The sequence below is a fragment of the Haematobia irritans genome, chromosome 4, assembly GCF_050003625.1.
Source record: "Haematobia irritans isolate KBUSLIRL chromosome 4, ASM5000362v1, whole genome shotgun sequence".
Lineage (NCBI taxonomy): Eukaryota > Metazoa > Arthropoda > Insecta > Diptera > Muscidae > Haematobia > Haematobia irritans.
In genome coordinates, this window is record NC_134400.1 from 176,862,978 (window position 1) to 176,881,275 (window position 18,298).

At 35.2% G+C, this 18,298-nt stretch overlaps 1 long non-coding RNA gene across 1 annotated transcript; it reads left to right on the forward strand.

Annotated features, from left to right (window-relative positions):
* The first annotated feature begins 17,417 nt into the window (after window positions 1-17,417).
* LOC142237289 (uncharacterized) lies at window positions 17,418-18,048 on the forward strand. Its single transcript, XR_012722430.1, has 4 exons — window positions 17,418-17,488; window positions 17,618-17,683; window positions 17,812-17,888; window positions 17,982-18,048. It is a non-coding gene; the product is annotated as an uncharacterized LOC142237289 (long non-coding RNA).
* Window positions 18,049-18,298: the final 250 nt, after the last annotated feature.

The window sequence follows — 18,298 nt, forward strand, 5'->3', positions numbered from 1 at the left end:
AATTATCAAACATTTTTACTCACGCACATTCACGAAGAATTTTTTTTCGTGACTCACGCTCACGCACGAAAATTTTCAGCTTGATCACGCTCACGCACGCTCACGAGATTGACTCCATCGTGACTCACGGCTCACGCGTGAGTCACGAAAATTTTCGTGAGTCACGAAAATTTCGTGTCACGTGCACACCTCTATTTGCGACATATGTCATCCAATTGGTGTTTCTTGGCAAATATCAAGGTATTAGTACATTGGCGAATCAAGTTTCCCTATAGAAACTTTATTCAGCCAGGCTAATTTAAAGAAAATATTATTCAGCCACGCTGAATTGAAGTTTTCCTATTGGAAACTTTATTCAGCCACGCTGAATTGAAGTTTTCCTATTGGAAACTTTATTCAGCCACGCTGAATTGAAGTTTTCCTTTTGGAAACTTTATTCAGCCAGACTTAATTTTAATTCTCTATAGAAAACTAAATTCAGCCAAGCTGAGTTTAAGTTTTCCCGTAATTGAGTCCGGCGGACACTGTTAATTTTTGCAGAGTGTTTGTGGGTGAATGTGGTCGTTTTGTATCATTTTCCGGATTTCACTGGCTGATATGCCTGTAGGCTCAAGAGTTTAATTACATCGTTTTATAAGTAGATCAGACCTAAGGCCATATGGAGGCCAGACAAATGTCATTGCATATTCACCTCATTAGGTATGGAAGGTGGCAGCAACGGAAGGTAGTAGTAACTGATGATGCATAGCCTTCAGGCGCTATAAAAGAATGCTAAAGGAATTCCTTTAAAATTTGTTCAATAGGCAAAGGCTCACCGGTGAGTGCAATTTAAAGCTGACTTATTTATAATTTATGAGCTTAGTAGTAGCTTAGTAGCAGAGGATAGTGTTGTAGCTGATGGCACAATTTTAAATGGCAAACAAAGCTAATGAATGATTTATGAATAAATCTTTCAACACTTCAAATGGCATGTACTTCTTCTGTAAGCTGGAGCTTTTGTCGCGAATATCATTTGTATCGTATCTGCGTGAATGGGAACTTTCATAGGTGAGCAATGGGAAAAGAGGAAAATACCTCAGCTTCCACATAAAAAAATGTGTTCATATTTTTATCCATTCAAAATTTGCAGAATTCTTTCCAAAAAGCGATTTGGAACCACTGTGCGTTGGTTTACGTCCATATCGAAGAACTCTGCTACTAAGGTGGGATGCGTCCACCTATAGAATAATTATGAACGGCGTGCTCATTTCCCTTGATGAGAGTGAATCAACGCACATATGGTGTCAAACTCAGAATTCAATTTGACAACGATAAAATGAAACCGTGCGTTGTCAAAACAACAACCAGCGTTAGGTTAGGTTAGGTGACAGCCCGATGTATCAGGCTCACTTAGACTATTCAGTCCATTGTGATACCACATTGGTGAACTTCTCTCTTATCACTGAGTGCTGCCCGATTCCATGTTAAGCTCAATGACAAGGGACCTCCTTTTTATAGCCGAGTCCGAACGGCGTTCCACATTGCAGTGAAACCACTTAGAGAAGCTTTGAAACCCTCAGAAATGTCACCAGCATTACTGAGGTGGGATAATCCACCGCTGAAAAACTTTTTGGTGTTCGGTCGAAGCAGGAATCGAACCCACGACCTTGTGTATGCAAGGCGGGCATGCTAACCATTGCACCACGGTAGCTCCGCGTTCATGATCTGAAAACGTAATGGGAACCTGTATTATCTGCTCCATACGCGTTAACAGGCGCCTTAGCACATTGCACCACCACAAAAACGGAAGCCGTTCATGAAATCATGAACGCCCGTGGACGAAACCATAAACATTCCGTTTTGATTTTTTTTTACCGTCCGTTCACGATTTTGGTAAATACGTAATTTTTTCTATTAGTGACCGGAGTTAATATGAAGATAATGCGTGCGTGATAACTGCCCTCTGTCTGTTTTCAGAGATCTCTTTCTTCCGGTACTATGGGCGGTGGTCGCTTTTTTAGAACACGACTAGCCATAACAGGTTGGCTGATAAGTCCCCGGTCTAACAAAAAAACAAATTTTTTGTCAAAATTCGTTTTTATTATTCAACATAGTGCCCTTCAAGAGCGATACAACGATTATAACGACCTTCCAACTTTTTGATACAATTTTGGTAGTACTCCTTCGGTTTTACCTCAAAATAAGCCTCAGTTTCGGCGATCACCTCTTCATTGCAGCCAATTTTTTTCCCTGCAAGCATCCTTTTGAGGTCTGAGAACAAGAAAAAGTTGCTGGGGGCCAGATCTGGAGAATACGGTGGGTGGGGAAGCAATTCGAAGCCCAATTCATGAATTTTTGCCATCGTTCTCAATGACTTGTGGCACGGTGCGTTGTCTTGGTGGAACAACACTTTTTTATTCTTCATATGTGGCCGTTTTGCCGCGATTTCGACCTTCAAACGCTCCAATAACGCCATATAATAGGCACTGTTGAAGGTTTTTCCCTTCTCAAGATAATCTATAAAAATTATTCCATGCGCATCCCAAAAAAACAGAGGCCATTACTTTGCCAGCGGACTTTTGAGTCTTTCCACGCTTCGGAGATGGTTCACCGGTCGCTGTCCACTCAGCCGACTGTCGATTGGACTCAGGAGTGATGGAGCCATGTTTCATCCATTGTCACATATCGACGGAAAAACTCGGGTGTATTACGAGTTAACAGCTGCAAACACCGCTCAGAATCATCAACACGTTGTTAATTTTTGGTCAAATGTGAGCTCGTGCGGCACCCATTTTGCACAGAGCTTCCGCATATCCAACTATTGATGAATGGTATGACCAACACGTTCTTTTGATATTTTTAACGACTCTGCTATCTCGATCAACTTCATTTTATGGTCATTCAAAATCATTTTGTGGATTTTTTTGATGTTTTCGTCGGTAACCACATCTTTTGGGCGTCCACTGCGTTCACCGTCCTCCGTGCTCGAATTGAATTTTGCATACCAATCAATTATTGTTGATTTCCCTGGGGCAGAGTCCGGAAACTCATTATCAAGCCAAGTTTTTGCTTCCACCGTATTTTTCCCCTTCAAAAAACAGTATCTTATCAAAACACGAAATTCCTTTTTTTTCCATTTTTTTACAATAACACAAGTTGCTTCACAAAAGACGCTCTATCTCACAAACTAATTGACTTCAAATTTTGACATAAATCATTTGAAGGTTGGTACTATATAAAGATAATATGCATTTAATACTAGCGACGCCATCTATGTGTCAGTCCGGGGACATATCAGCAAACCTGTTATTGCTACACTGCTTCCGCTGTGGTATTTTCATGCATCCTTTTCAGATATGCCTGGTATGCTGCCCGATCTAGTGGTCCTATTTTGTAATGCAGGATATGACGCTGTAGAAAATGAAATTCAATCCTGCGCTATCGGGATGGTGGTTACTGAACCACAAAGCGGTAATTTGAATGGTTATTGAGAAAACAACCCATGAAATTTTGTCCACGCACGACGAGAACAGTGGTCTTCATATAAAAATGATCCCGGGGAGTATGTTACTATGGGGACACTCTGTCGCAGTTATAAGAGGTACTGCGAGTTCCAAAGAAATTTATCAGGTAAAGGGTGATACGGTCAAAATTTGGTCAAGGGAAAACGCGTGTAAATCGGTGAAATCGTTTATTTAAAAAATCAAATTAAATTTCTTTTTCAAGTTCAATTAGTATAAAATTCAGGAAAAATATTCAGTTAGGCTTTCGCTTTTCCAAATCCGAATTGCCGGGCCTCACGCTTGACACCTGCCATCAGATTTTGTACAGCCACCTTGTCCACCTTCTTCGCCACAGAAAGCCAGTTTGCCTTGAACTGCTGCTCGTCCTTAGCAGTTTTTTTGGTCTTCTTTAGGTTCCGCTTGACAATAGCCCAGTATTTCTCAATTGGGCGGAGCTCTGGCGTGTTCGGAGGGTTCTTGTCCTTGGGAACCACCTGCACATTGTTGGCGGCGTACCACTCCATGGCCTTTTTACCGTAATGGTAAGATGTAAAATCCGGCCAAAACAGTACGGAACAACCGTGTTTCTTCAGGAAAGGCAGCAGACGTTTATTCAAACACTCTTTCACGTAAATTTCTTGGTTGACAGTCCCGGAAGCTATGAAAATGCTGCTTTTCAAGCCACAGGTACAGATGGCTTGCCAAACCAGATATTTCTTTGCGAACTTTGATAGTTTTATATGCTTGAAAATATCTGCTACCTCTCCCCTTCCTTTTGCCGTATAAAACTCCTGTCCCGGAAGCTGCTTGTAGTCGGCTTTGACGTAGGTTTCGTCGTCCATTACCACGCAGTCAAACTTCGTCAGCATCGTCGTGTACAGCCTCCGGGATCGCGCTTTGGCCGTCGTATTTTGTTTATCATCGCGATTTGGAGTCACTACCTTCTTGTAAGTCGATAGTCCGGCTCGTTTTTTGGCTCGATGCACGGTTGTAGACGATACACCCAGCTTATTTGCGGCATCTCGGAGAGAGAGGTTAGGGTTTCGCTTGAAACTACCAGCAACTCTCTTTGTCGTCTCAGCGGCTTCCGGTTTTCGATTTCCCCCGATCCAGACTTCCTGGCTATCGACAAACGTTCCCCAAACACTTTAATTACATTTGTAACGGTTGATTTGGCAACTTTTAGCGATTTTGCCAGCTTTGCGTGCGAGTAGCTCGGATTTTCGCGATGCGCTAGCAAAATTTTGATACGCTGCTCTTCTTGCTTAGACGGCACTTTGACAACTGAAGAGTGAATTCCAAAATCAAAATAGGAGCAACATTCTACACACACACACCTTCAAAATGAGGGGTGTTCAGGTTTTTTAAATGCAAATTTGAAAGAAATACGTCAAGTTTATATTGACCAAATTTTGACCGTATCACCCTTTATGTATGATAATCCACAGCGTGTCGCTTGTCGGACTTGTCCACACTGGCTCTGTATAGTTTACCACTGGTTGGTCAATTGCCTTATAAGTAGTTAACGAGTCCGCTCCCAAGTGCTATCAACAAAAAATTTAAGGACCTTCTGTCTACCAATAAGCAAATTCCAGTGGCGTATGCAGGTAATTTAAAAAGGCTGTCTAATATGACCTCGAGAGAGGTATAGTTTCAATTGAACTCCATGTAGCTTAGAATTTGGTCGTGGATATCTTAAAATGTTGCGCTGTGAAATAACTGGTAATATCGACAGGTATTCTGGAACGCCTTAACTTTTTATCTCTAACTTCCGCGACCGTTTCAATATCAACGAAGAATGTGTCATGGGTGACCGAGTGGAATACATTCAATAGGTCAAAGGCCACCAGGACCCTACTGTGGCACGGCTTATGATTAATATCATGTAAACTTGCGGAATCCAAGTTGATTTGAAATTGAAAAATCCTCCGTAATTCTCGGGATGGGTGGAGCCTCAAATGTCTTGCCTACCTTCGAGACTTCAATTGGTCTGTACGATTCTAGAGTCTTTTACTGGCTTCAGTAGTGAAATTAAAATTCCCTCTGAACCCAGCGATATGGATAGTTTTGCGCTTTTGCTGATATCGGTAACACCGACATAGGTAAGTTATGATGTGTCGCTGGCTCAGAGACCACGAATACGACGAATGATACTGCTTTTCGCTCTATCTCTCTCTGGAAGCTCAATAAACTGTCAATTAAAAAATCCTCGCTCATCTGTTCGGATAAGTCAACGTCGGCAGGAGAATAGTTTGTTATCGGAATTGTTACGCCTGCGACTCTAACATTCAATGACTGTCCAGTTAATAGTATCGCTGAGGATTTGTTGGTGTATAACCACAACTTTTGTGCTGTGAAATAATTGGTAAGATCTGCAAGGAAGATTTTTAACCGATCACAGCGACCCGGATGTCATATTTATGCAGTTTTCCGCATAAGATACAATCTCTACCACTTCTGTGGTGGAATAGTAGATAGGTATATATTGAACATTACCGGATATAGTAAACCTCTTTGGTGAAGTCCCCGTTTCACTCTAGATGCCTAGACTCTACCGTCAACGTTCTTTTCTTCTGGCAGAATCACCAGTCTTCGTGGATTCTGTCAATTTCCACGTAGAATGTGGCAAGGATGACCGTGTGGAATACCTTCAATAGGTCAAAAGCATGGAGGGTCCTACTGTGCCACGGTTTAAGCATGTAAAGCTGAGTTTAAGGATTCCAAAATGATGCATAGCAGCTGATAAATCCTCCACAATGCCTCAAGGGCCTTGGCTATTGGCAAAGAAAGGGACATTGGCTTGTAATGGCATGTAAAGCTGAGTTCACTGAATCCAAGTTGATGGTTTGCAGCTGGAAAATTCTCCACAATGCCAGGGTGGGATAGTGTCTGAAATGTGTGGGCTACTGGCGAAGGAAGAGCGTTCGGCCAATATGAACATATTTGAAAATATATATGCATGAAGCTGAATATATTTTGAGAGGCTCAACCATAGGATGGGAGGTATATTAACTTTGTCATTCCATTCGTAACACATCGAAATATTGCTCTAAGACCCCATAAAGTATATATATTCTGGGTCGTGGTGAAATTCTGAGTCGATCTAAGCATGTCCGTCCGTCCGTCTGTTGAAATCACGCTAACTTCCGAACGAAACAAGTTATTGACTTGAAAGTAGTTGTTATTGATGTAGGTCAGATGGTATTGAAAATGGGCCATATAGGAGCACTTTTACGTATAGACGCTCAGATTTGGCTTGCGGAGCCTCTTGGAGGAGCAAAATGCATCCGATCCGGTTGAAATTTGGTACATGATGTTAGTATATGCTCTCTAACAACCATGCAAAAATTGGTCCAAATCGGTTTATAATTATATATAGCCCCCATATAAACTGATCCCCAGATTTGGCTTGCGGAGCCTCTAAGAGAAGCAAATTTCATCCGATCCGGCTGAAATTTGGTACATGGTGCTAGTATATTGGTCCAAATCGGTCCATAATTATATATAGCCCCATATAAACTGATCCCCAGATTTGACCTCCGGAGCCCCTTGGAAGAGCAAAATTCACCCGATCCGGTTGTAATTTGGTACGTGGTGAAATTTGGTACATTGCGCTAGTATATGGCCGCTAACAACCATGCTAAAATTGTTCCGTATCGGTGTATAGTTGTATATAGCCGATCCCCAAAAATAATCTACCAAAATTTTATTTCTATTGAAAATTTTGTAAAAATTTTATTACTATAGAAAATTTTGTGAAAATTTTATTACTATAAAAAATTTTGTCAAAATTTTATTGTTATAGAAAATTTTGTCAAAATTTTATTTCTATAGAAAATTTTGTCAAATTTTTTTTCTATAGAAAATTTTGTCAAAATTTTATTTCTAAAGAAAATTTTGTGAAAATTTTATTGCTATAGAAAATTTTGTCAAAATTTTATTTCTATTGAAAATTTTGTAAAAAAAATTTTTCTATAGAAAATTTTGTAAAAAAATTTTTTCTATAGAAAATTTTGTCAAAATTTTTTTCTATAGAAAATTTTGTCAAGATTTTACTTATATATAGAAAATTTTGTCAAAATTTTATTGCTATAGACAATTTTGTCAAAATTTTATTACTATAAAAAATTTTGTCAAAATTTTATTGTTATAGAAAATTTTGTCAAAATTTTATTTCTATAGAAAATTTGTCAAAATCTTTGTCTATAGAAAATTTTGTCAAAATTTTATTTCTAAAGAAAATTTTGTCAAAATTTTATTGCTATAGAAAATTTTGTCAAAATTTTATTTCTATTGAAAATTTTGTCAAAATTTTATTACTATAGAAAATTTTGTAAAAAAATTTTTCTATAGAAAATTTTGTCAAAATTTTTTTCTATAGAAAATTTTGTCAAAATTTTATTTCTATAGAAAATTTTGTCAAAATTTTATTTCTATAGAAAATTTTGTCAACATTTTATTTCTATAGAAAATTTTGTCAAAATTTTTTTCTATAGAAAATTTTGTCAAAATTTTATTGCTATAGAAAATTTTGTCAAAATTTTTTTCTATAGAAAATTTTGTCAAAATTTTATTGCTATAGAAAATTTTGTCAAAATTTTATTGCTATAGAAAATTTTGTCAAAATTTTATTTCTACAGAAAATTTTGTCAAAATTTTATTTCTATAGAAAATTTTGTCAACATTTTATTGCTATAGAAAATTTTGTCAAAATTTTATTTCTATAGAAAATTTTGTCAACTTTTTATGTCTATAGAAAATTGTGTCAACATTTTATGTCTATAGAAAATTTTGTCAACATTTGTTTCTATAGAAAATTTTGTTAAACTGAATTATTTACGTATTTAATCGGCCTTTTTTGTTTAATATATACCCAGTATGGACTAACTTACAATTGAGAAGATGGTGTTAAGAAGTTTTAAGATACCTTGGCATCGGCAAGTGTTACCGCAACCCAAGTAATTCGATTGTGGTTTCTATGGAGGGTACATAAGATTCGGCCTGGCCGAACTTACTACCGTATATACTTGTTTTTTTTTTTTTTTTGTTTGAGGGTGTAGTTTTTTGTGTATTGAAGCTCAATCTCAATAAATTATAAAATAAACTATAACAATGTTTAATTTCTTGATTTAATGAAAAATTGTTAAAAGTACTTGTTTTTCATTTAACGCATTGAACCCTTTTCCAAAGAAATTCCTATTGTGTAAGATTTTTGCAAAGGCTGTCATGTACTTGACAGGGAATTGAATCTACTGCAATGATTTTGAGAAGATATCATGCGATTTGTCATCAACGTTTAACTGTCTAGACAGACGATATAATCGTATGAATAAGGGGTCATTGTTGTCGGCAATTGTTTTGAAATTTCTGTCTCAGTGTTGTTTTCCTTTTTTACTCAAAGCATTTTGTAAATAAATGAGTCAGATGTTATTAACATTTCTACATTTTTTTGTTCATATCAAGCTCAGTTCATTTATCCGCATGTGTAGGAAACAATGGTCCAAATGAGCACTTATTAATTAGCGGATCGGTATAACTCTGTCTCTTATATTGAGGAATTTTAAAACAAATCAATTGATAGTTGGTTAGAAGATTTCTAGATCAAAAAAAAAAATATTCCCGATTAGGATGGCCTTAATACCTTTCGAAATTTTAATACAAAAATGTCAAAGGGAAAATGAGAAATTTTGAAATGACTCAAAGTCGTCGTCTAATCGACATTTAATAGTGTTGAACTTTAACGAAAACGTCGAATTTGATATGAAAGTGCTGAAAGTCCTGCAATACGGAGAAAGTCGATTTTTAAAATTGGAAAAAAAATCGACTTTTCCACTTTAAAAATGAATTTATTCTGATAATTCTCCAAAAAGTCAAATGCCGCAAAGTCGATGGTCGACTTGTCAACACTCGTAAAAGTCGAAAATTCACTTTGAAATTTTTAAAAAATCAAAAAATTGATATTTCTAAATTTGGTAAGAGTCGAAAAGTTGGCTTTAAAAAACATCGATTAGTCGAAAGTCGATTTTTAGAAAATTTGAAAGATTCATCCTTTCCAAACCTTTTTTTTATAGAGACAAAATTGATAAATTGAACTTCAACAAATAATCCAATTTGATATGAAGGAAAATTTGAAGCGGCCTTTTTAAGCTGAATAATCGTAAAAGTCGTAAGTTTGTATTTTCAAAGTTGTTCAATATTTGTATTCTTGAAAATCGAAAACCATTGTGGTAAAGATTGACTAATCGAACTTTACCGAAAAAGTCGAAATATATATGAAAGGAAATTGCGATGCGGCTTTTGCAAACATGGGAGATTTGAAACTCGACTATTTCAAATATTGAAAAAAATATGATTTTTCGTCGTTTTTACAAAATTTATAAGAGTCGACTTTTTGTAATCTTCTAAATCGGCTAATCGATTTTTGAATTTTTTGAAAATCGGTTAATCGAGTTTTGATTTTTTTCAAAATCGATTCGTCTTTTCATATTGTTCAAACTCGAATTTGTCAATCTCGAATAATCGAACTTTAACACGAAAGTTAAGTTTGATATGAATGGTAAAAGTATGCGGCTCTTTATACCCTGCGCCACACTGTGGAAGAGGGTTATTATAAGTTAGTGCATATGTTTGCAACACCCAGAAGGAGACGAGATATACACATGGTGTCTTTCGCAATAATGCTCAGGGTGGGTCCCTGAGTCGATATAACCATGTCCGTCTGTCCGTCCGTCTATCTGTGAACACATTTTTGTGATCAAAGTCTAGGTCGCAATTTAAGTCCAATCGCCTTCAAATTTGGCGCATGTTCCTAATTTGGGTCAGAATAGAACCCTATTGATTTTGGAAGAAATCGGTTCAGATTTAGATATAGCTCCCATATATATCTTTCGCCCGATATGGACTTATATGGCCCCAGCAGCCAGATTTTTAGCCGAATTTGGTTGACATTTTGCACTAGGAGTACAATTAGTAATATAGTCAAGTGTGCAAAATTTGATTGAAATCGGTTAAGATTTAGATATAGCTCCCATATATATCTTTCGTCCGATATGGACTAATATGGTTCTAATAGCCAGTTTTGGGCCAATTTGGTTGAAATTTTGCACAGGGAGTAGATTTAGCATTGTAGCTATGCGTGCCAAATTTGATTGAAATCGGTTCAGATTTAGATATAGCTCCCATATATGTGTTTTTCTGATTTCGACAAAAATGGTCAAAATACCAACATTTTCCTAGTAAAATCGCCACTGCTTAGTCGAAATGTTGTACAAATTACTCTAATTTTCCTAAACTTCTAATACATACATATCGAGCGATAAATCATTTTGCGAAGTTTCCTTAAAATTGCTGCAGATTTAAATGTTTCCCATATTTTTGCTAACATTGTGTTCCACCTTAGTGCATTAGCCGACTTAAATTTTGAGTCTATAGATTTTGTAGAAGTCTATCAATTTCTGTCCAGATCGAGTGATATTTAAATGTATGTATTTGGGACAAACCTTTATATATAGCCCCCAACAAATTTGACGGATGTGATATGGTATCGAAAATTTAGATCTACAAAGTGGTGCAGGGTTTAAAATATAGTCTGCCCCGCCCGACTTTAGAATTTACTTACTTGTTTTATACAAAAAATTCATCAAAAAGTCGAAACGTCGAAGGTCTACTTTTCAAAATAAAAAAAAAATAAATTTTCAAAATTTTGGAAAATGTCGAAAAGTCTGACTATACAAAATTATATCAAAACAAGTATATACAGCAGTAAGTTCGGCCGGGCCGAATCTTAAATACCCACCACCATGAACCAAATATTAGAGTTTCCTTTGAAATTTCAGGAGGGCTTGAGGGCTTGAGGACACTTCCCGAAGATAAATTTAAAAATTTCACCTATGAGGACTATATCAGATTCTGGATTTATAAGAACCATTTTTGTTTGAGTTTTAGAGGAATCATTAACATCTCTTGTAAGTGTGCAAGAAAATTATAAAATAACGTCTTGATTTGAAATCTTAAATCTGTAGATTTTCACCCGAGAAGTAAAATCTGGAAATTTTACATTGAGTTGAGCAATTTTCATGATCAGGGCGCCTTCTATACCCTCAAGAAGTGAAGTCGGTCTATATGGAGGCATTACCAAAAGTACCGATAAAAACTTAATCCGATACACGTTTTGGTGAGCCTAAAATACCATAATATTTACAATTTCAAGCAAATCGGATAAAAACTACGGTTTCTAAAAACCCAAGGAGTTAAATCGGGAGATCGTTCTTATGGGGGCTATACTAAAATATGGACCGATATTCACCGTTTTCGGCACACCTCTTTATGGCCCGAAAATACACCTAGATTTCCAATTTCAGGCAAATTGGATAAAAACTACGGATTCTATAAGCCCAAGAAGTAAAGTCGGGAGATCGGTCTATATGGGGGCTATACCAAAACATGCACTGACACTCACCATTTTTGGCACACCTCTTCAAGGTTCCAAAATACCTCTAGATTTTCAATTTCGCGCAAATTGGATGAAAACTACGGTTTCTATAAGCGAAAGACCCCAAATCGGGAGGTCGGTTTATATGGGGGCTATACCAAAACATGGACCGACACTCACCATTTTTGGCATACCTCTTCAAGGTCCCAAAATATCTCTAGATTATAAATTTCGCGCAAATTGGATGAAAACTACGGTTTCTATAAGCGAAAGACCCCAAATCGGGAGGTCGGTTTATATGGGGGCTATACCAAACCATGGACCGACACTCACCATTTTTGGCACACCTCTTCAAGGTCCCAAAATACCTCTAGATTTTCAATTTCCCGCAAATTGGATGAAAACTACGGTTTCTATAAGCGAAAGACCCCAAATCGGGAGGTCGGTTTATATGGGGGCTATACCAAAACATGGACCGACACTCACCATTTTTGGCACACCTCTTCAAGGTCCCAAAATATCTCTAGATTTTCAATTTCGCGCAAATTGGATGAAAACTACGGTTTCTATAAGCGAAAGACCCCAAATCGGGAGGTCGGTTTATATGGGGGCTATACCAAAACATGGCCCGATATAGCCCATCTTCGAACTTGACCTGCGCGCAGACAAAAGACGATTCTGTGCCAAAATTTCAGGACGATAACTCCATTATTGAATGCTGTAGCGTGATTACAACAGACAGCCAGACAGGCAGACAGACGGACATGCTTATATCGTCTTAGAATTCCTCCCTGATCAAGAATATATATACTTTATATAGTCGGAAATCGATATTTCGATGCGTTACAAACGGAATGACAAACTTATTATACCCCGTCACCATTCTATGGTGGTGGGTATAACAAGTGAGTAAAGTAGAAAGTCGGGCGGGGCCGACTATATCAAACTGACCTCAAACATGTTTCAAGAGCAAAATGTTATTTTTGGATGGTGACCATGTAACATGTTCGCCGCAACCATGTTATTTTCTCAGAAATTATGTATATGTTTTCGGAAAGCATGTTATGTTTGACGAGAAAATAACATTTTTGCGACAAACATGTTACATGGTCACCATCCAAAAATAACATTTTGCTCTTGAAACATGTTTGAGGTGATCATATTCCTTCTCTGGGTGTACATTTGAAATTTGAGCAACATTGGTTAATAAATAAGAGTATTATGGCCAAATTTGGGAAAATTGATCGATACATATATATGGGAGCTATATCTAAATCTGAACCGATTTGGATGATATTTTCCAGATTTGTTTGATACCGCAAAAAAGGTTACTTTGTGCTAAATAAGAGTAAGATCGGGTATTAAATAAGGCTATTATGTTCAGAAATAAAGTTATAAGGGGTACATTTTTGAAAAACGGGAGCTATATCTAAATCTGAACCGATTTGGATTATATTTTGCAGGTTTTTTTTTGATATTAAAGGAGATTACCTTTTGTTAAATTTGAGTAAGATCGGTTAATAAATGAGCCTACTATGGTCAAAAACAAGGTTATAAGGGACAAATTTTTCAAATCGGTCGCTACATATATATGGGAGCTATATCTAAATCTGAACCGATTTGGATGATATTTTGCACATAGAGTCAGTTTTTTAGAAGATTAGAGTAAGCCAAGTTTGAGTAAGATCGGTTGATAAATAAGGGGATTAAAGGCAAATTTGTGAAAATCGGGCGATACATATATATGGGAGCTATAGCTAAATCTGAACCGATTTCGATGAATTTTTGCACATATAGTAAGTGCCATAGAAAACTAGATTTGGCCAACTTGAAGTCAGATCGGTTGATAAATAAGGGACTTATGGCCAAATTTGGGAAAATCGGGTGATACATATATATGGGAGCTATATCTAAATCAGAACCGATTTCGATGACATTTGGCACACTTAGAGGGTGGTCAATTGGATTACTTTGTGGCAAATTTGACGCCGATCGGTTAGTAAATAAACGCAATCTGACCCCGTTTATCGAAATTGGACGATACATATATATGGGAGCTATATCTAAATTTGATCCGATTGTTTCCAAATTCAATAGCGTACGTCTATGTACCAAAAACCCGCAACATACTAAATTTCAAAATCGGTTAATAATTGCCACCGGAATCCTGTGAAAAACAAATACAAGGACGGACAGACAGACAGACGGACGGACGGACACCAAGCACTAGATCGACTCGGGAGATGATTCTGAGTCGATCGGTATATATTTTATGGGGTCTAAAATCAATATTTCTGGTAGGCACATATTTTGGCAGATCAAAGTTATTATACCCTGACCACTATGTGGTTTAGGGTATAAAAACCTACTCTTTGTAATCTTAAAAATCGACTAAACTACTTGGGAAATTTTAGAAAATCGAGTCAAATCGACTTCAAAGCTATTTTTATAGAGACCAATATCTACTAATCGAATTCTAAAATTGCATTTGATATGAAAGGGGAATGTTATGGGACTCTATTTATGGTGACAAAGCTGATAATCGAAAGTTGATCTTTTAAATTTTTAACAAGTCTAACAGTCGGATTTTGGAAAAATTGATTAGCCGAAAGTCGACTTTTTCACAATTTCACAAACATTCGCTTTTTAAAATTTGTATGAATCTACTTTTTCACAAATAGTCAACTTTTTGTAATCTTCAAAATATACTCTAGAACTTTTTGAAAATGGAGTCAATCGAATTTTCATAGAGCCCAAATCGGCTAATCGAACGTTAACTAAAAAGTCGAACTTGATATGAGAAGGAAATGTGATGTGGCTGTTTTATTCTGAAAAGTAGATTTTTTAATAATTATAAAAGTTGAAAGTTTACATTTTCAAATTGCAAAATTCGTTTAATCCGAAGACAACGTTTTCAAATGGTAAAAAAATATAAATTCGAAAGACTTCTAATCACACTCAAAAAAAAATTGGCTAGACCATTTTGGAGCTTTAACATCAAATTACTCTTCCTAAGAAAAAAGTCGAAAAATCGACTTTTCCGCATTTGGGAAAAGTCGGCTTTTGCAAAATTCGTTTAAATCCGAAGAAGACGTTTTCAAATTGTGAAAGAATAGAAAAGTCGATTAATCTCTAATCACACTCAAAAAAACAAAATAGGCTTGGCCATTTCGGAGCTTTAACATCAAATTACCCTCTTCTTTAGAAAATATTCATTAGTCATAAACTGGGATTTAGTTTTTATAGGAGATGAAGTGAATTATTTCTATGAAAGACATATTGGCTATGTTGATCCCTTTTTCTTTGCATCGTTTGAATCATTTGGTCAAGTTCAGACATCCAATTCGCCTGTTGCAGACGCGTTTCCTCCAAAAAAACAAACCATACGAAAACACCACGAAACTGCATTGGAAAACTGGTATTTCGTTTCAGCCATCATCGATTGTTCTTCATGGGTCTGGAAGCGTGCATTTGGAAACCGGTTACTATAAAACGTACACGACTACAATGATTCTTATGCAGTTAATTTATGGCCAATGAAACACAGCCAGACTCTGCAAGGATGTCGCATTTGGATTTCTTTATGTTTAAAAATGGCCATAGCTTTTTTTGCCCATTTTGACTTGAATGCAATTTCCAGACATCGAAGTGATGGCCAGTTGGCTTGGGGTACAAAAATAAGATTTGTTGCTAAAAATAAACTCAATTTCATCTCAGTCAGTCAGTCAGTTCAGATGAAGTCAGCGAACTAAGATGTGACCAGAGCATCTTTATGGAATCGAGTGCATTGGACTCATAAATATCGATTGGGCAAGTGAATAGTGTCACACTGTCTCTCTTCTAGGGTTTCCATTTTGGATATGATGTTGTGGAATACTAACAAGTGTCAAACTGGGATTTTAATAAATGATCAATCACGAAATTAATTGATATAATTCATTTTTAATGGATGTTGCTTCAAATACGCCAATGATCTATTGGTCATCGAGATCAATTAAAGAAAATTATTTGATTAAGTTGCAAATTTAATTGCTTCAATTAGTTTATGCACAGAAAAAAAAGTGTCTCGTAAATTTAAGAAGATTTTTACAATAATTTATTACAAGAATTTTCCAGAATTTTAGTTCATTTTTCGTATCTTCAACGAAAATTAACTACTCGAAAGGAAATTTTACAAATTCTAAGTAGCAATCGTTTAGTTCATGGCCTACAAAATACGATGGAAATTTCCTTAAAAAATTTCTTAACTGGTAGTTAAAAATTCGTTTGTTATGCTATAAAACTACTTGTGAAATGTAAAGTATTTTCTAAATAATAAGTGCAATTTACTATAAGATTTTTTTGTATGAGAAAATATTTTTTTACGAAAAATGAACTTGAAAGTGGATAGCAATTTCTTACTGACAATTCCTACAGTTAATAATTGTTGGTAAAAAATTACCCAATGAAATATTTTTAGTTCACATGTAATTAAATTTATAGACATTTTCGTCAAAAATGGTAGATAACATTTCATGAAAATTTTGCAAATTTTAAGTTAAACGTTTCATCGTTCATAAACTGGTGTGCCTTTACGAATATTATTCTCAGAGTAAATTGTCAGCAGATGCGATGAACTAATGCATAGTACAGAGATCTTTATCGGCATAGTGGAATGTGATTAATGTAAAGATGATGTTACTTGAGTTTTGTTGTGTATACATGAGCGTGGGGTTGTTTTTATTTTGGTTATTTAGTGGTTTGTGTGTGTGTTTGTTATTCTTGGATGGTTTATTGGCTGGATGAGGTGTTGTTTTCAATAAAGGCACATGTGTTTTTGTTGTTGTAGGAATGTTTTGGCTTTGCTTGGTTTTGTTTGGCATGCTTCAGTTGTATAGTTGGCGTTGGCGTGGGCTGTTGCATCTTTTAATATGCAACAAGGGAATATAAAGGCATGGAATATTTTGGAATTTTGAGACATATATTGGTGTTTGTTTATTAAACATTTTAAATGTAAGTTATTAATATTTTATCGGTAGTTTCGAGAAAAGTTATTAAGAATATTTTAGAAAATATGTTGAAATTGAAAGTGTATTGAAATTTTTATTATTCAATGTAAAAAATTAATATTCAATTCCAGATGAATTTGGACAATTTTTGTTATATCTCAGGGTATAGTTTAGCCATAAATTGGTAAGTATTGTTTTTTAATATGGCTTTCTTTTAAAAATAATATTTTGTATGTATATTATTATTTGTTAATTATTTTTTTTTTTGGAAACCAGTTTAATGTTTTTCTTTGTTGTAAAAGCAATATTTAATTTCAGAGCAATTCCAGATGGGTTCGAAAATAGAGAATTGGTAAGTTTTCTTTTAAAATTTGGCTTTCTTTCAACTAGAATATTTACGTTTTTATGACCTTTTTATCATCAAAATTATAGTTTTTAATACCTTATTTTAGTATTTCTTTAATCAATTTTTTGGAAACCAATGTAATATTTCAATGTAAAAAAACAAATATTTAATTTCAGAATAACCCCTTAAAAATTTGAAAAAAATGTTGGTACTCCTTTGCTTGTAATTTAATAGTGAATTGGTAAGGATTCTTTAACTTTCTTTTAATCAGAATATTTGTGTTTTTTATGCATATTATTTTTTTCATTCGATTTTTTGGAAACCTATTTAATAATTTTATTTAATGTAAAAAATAAATTTTTAATTTCAGAATAGCCCAAATAAATTTGGACAACTTTTTATATTTCCCCTCAGCGTACAATTTAATAGAGAATTGGTAAGTTTTATATTAAAACTCTGGCTTTCTTTCAACTAGAATATTTATTTTATTATATCCTTCACATCGATAACAACACAGTTTTATGAGTTTATATAGAATACTTCATTATTTCCTAATTGTTTCAGGTACCAATTTTATGAGATACGTTTTCCAAAGAAAAGTTGAATTCCTTACACCATTCGATAAAATGCCCCCAAATATGGTAAGTTACAAGCTAAAATGAAGAATTAAAATTATATTTCATTACATGGTGTTAATTTTTAACAATTTTCATTATTGTTTCCATTTTTTCCAGCAAGATATGTGAAAAAATTACCTACGATGAATAAAAAAAGGATAAGTCAAAATGTCCAAACAGCGGGTTCCAATGAACTACTCTCTGTTCCACGTGGTCATAATTTTTATTCACAAAAACATTGTATTAAGAACTTTCATCATAAGTTTTTATAATAAAATACTTTTGCTTAAAGAAAGTTTAATTTTAATGTATGAAAATTTTCATAATAGTAAAACGGTTTGTTGTTCCTTTAATTATTTAATTTCTCTGTACTGTGGAATGATTGATTTAAAAATAGTTTAGTCGTCGACATTTTAAAGAGACTGTTAACCAAT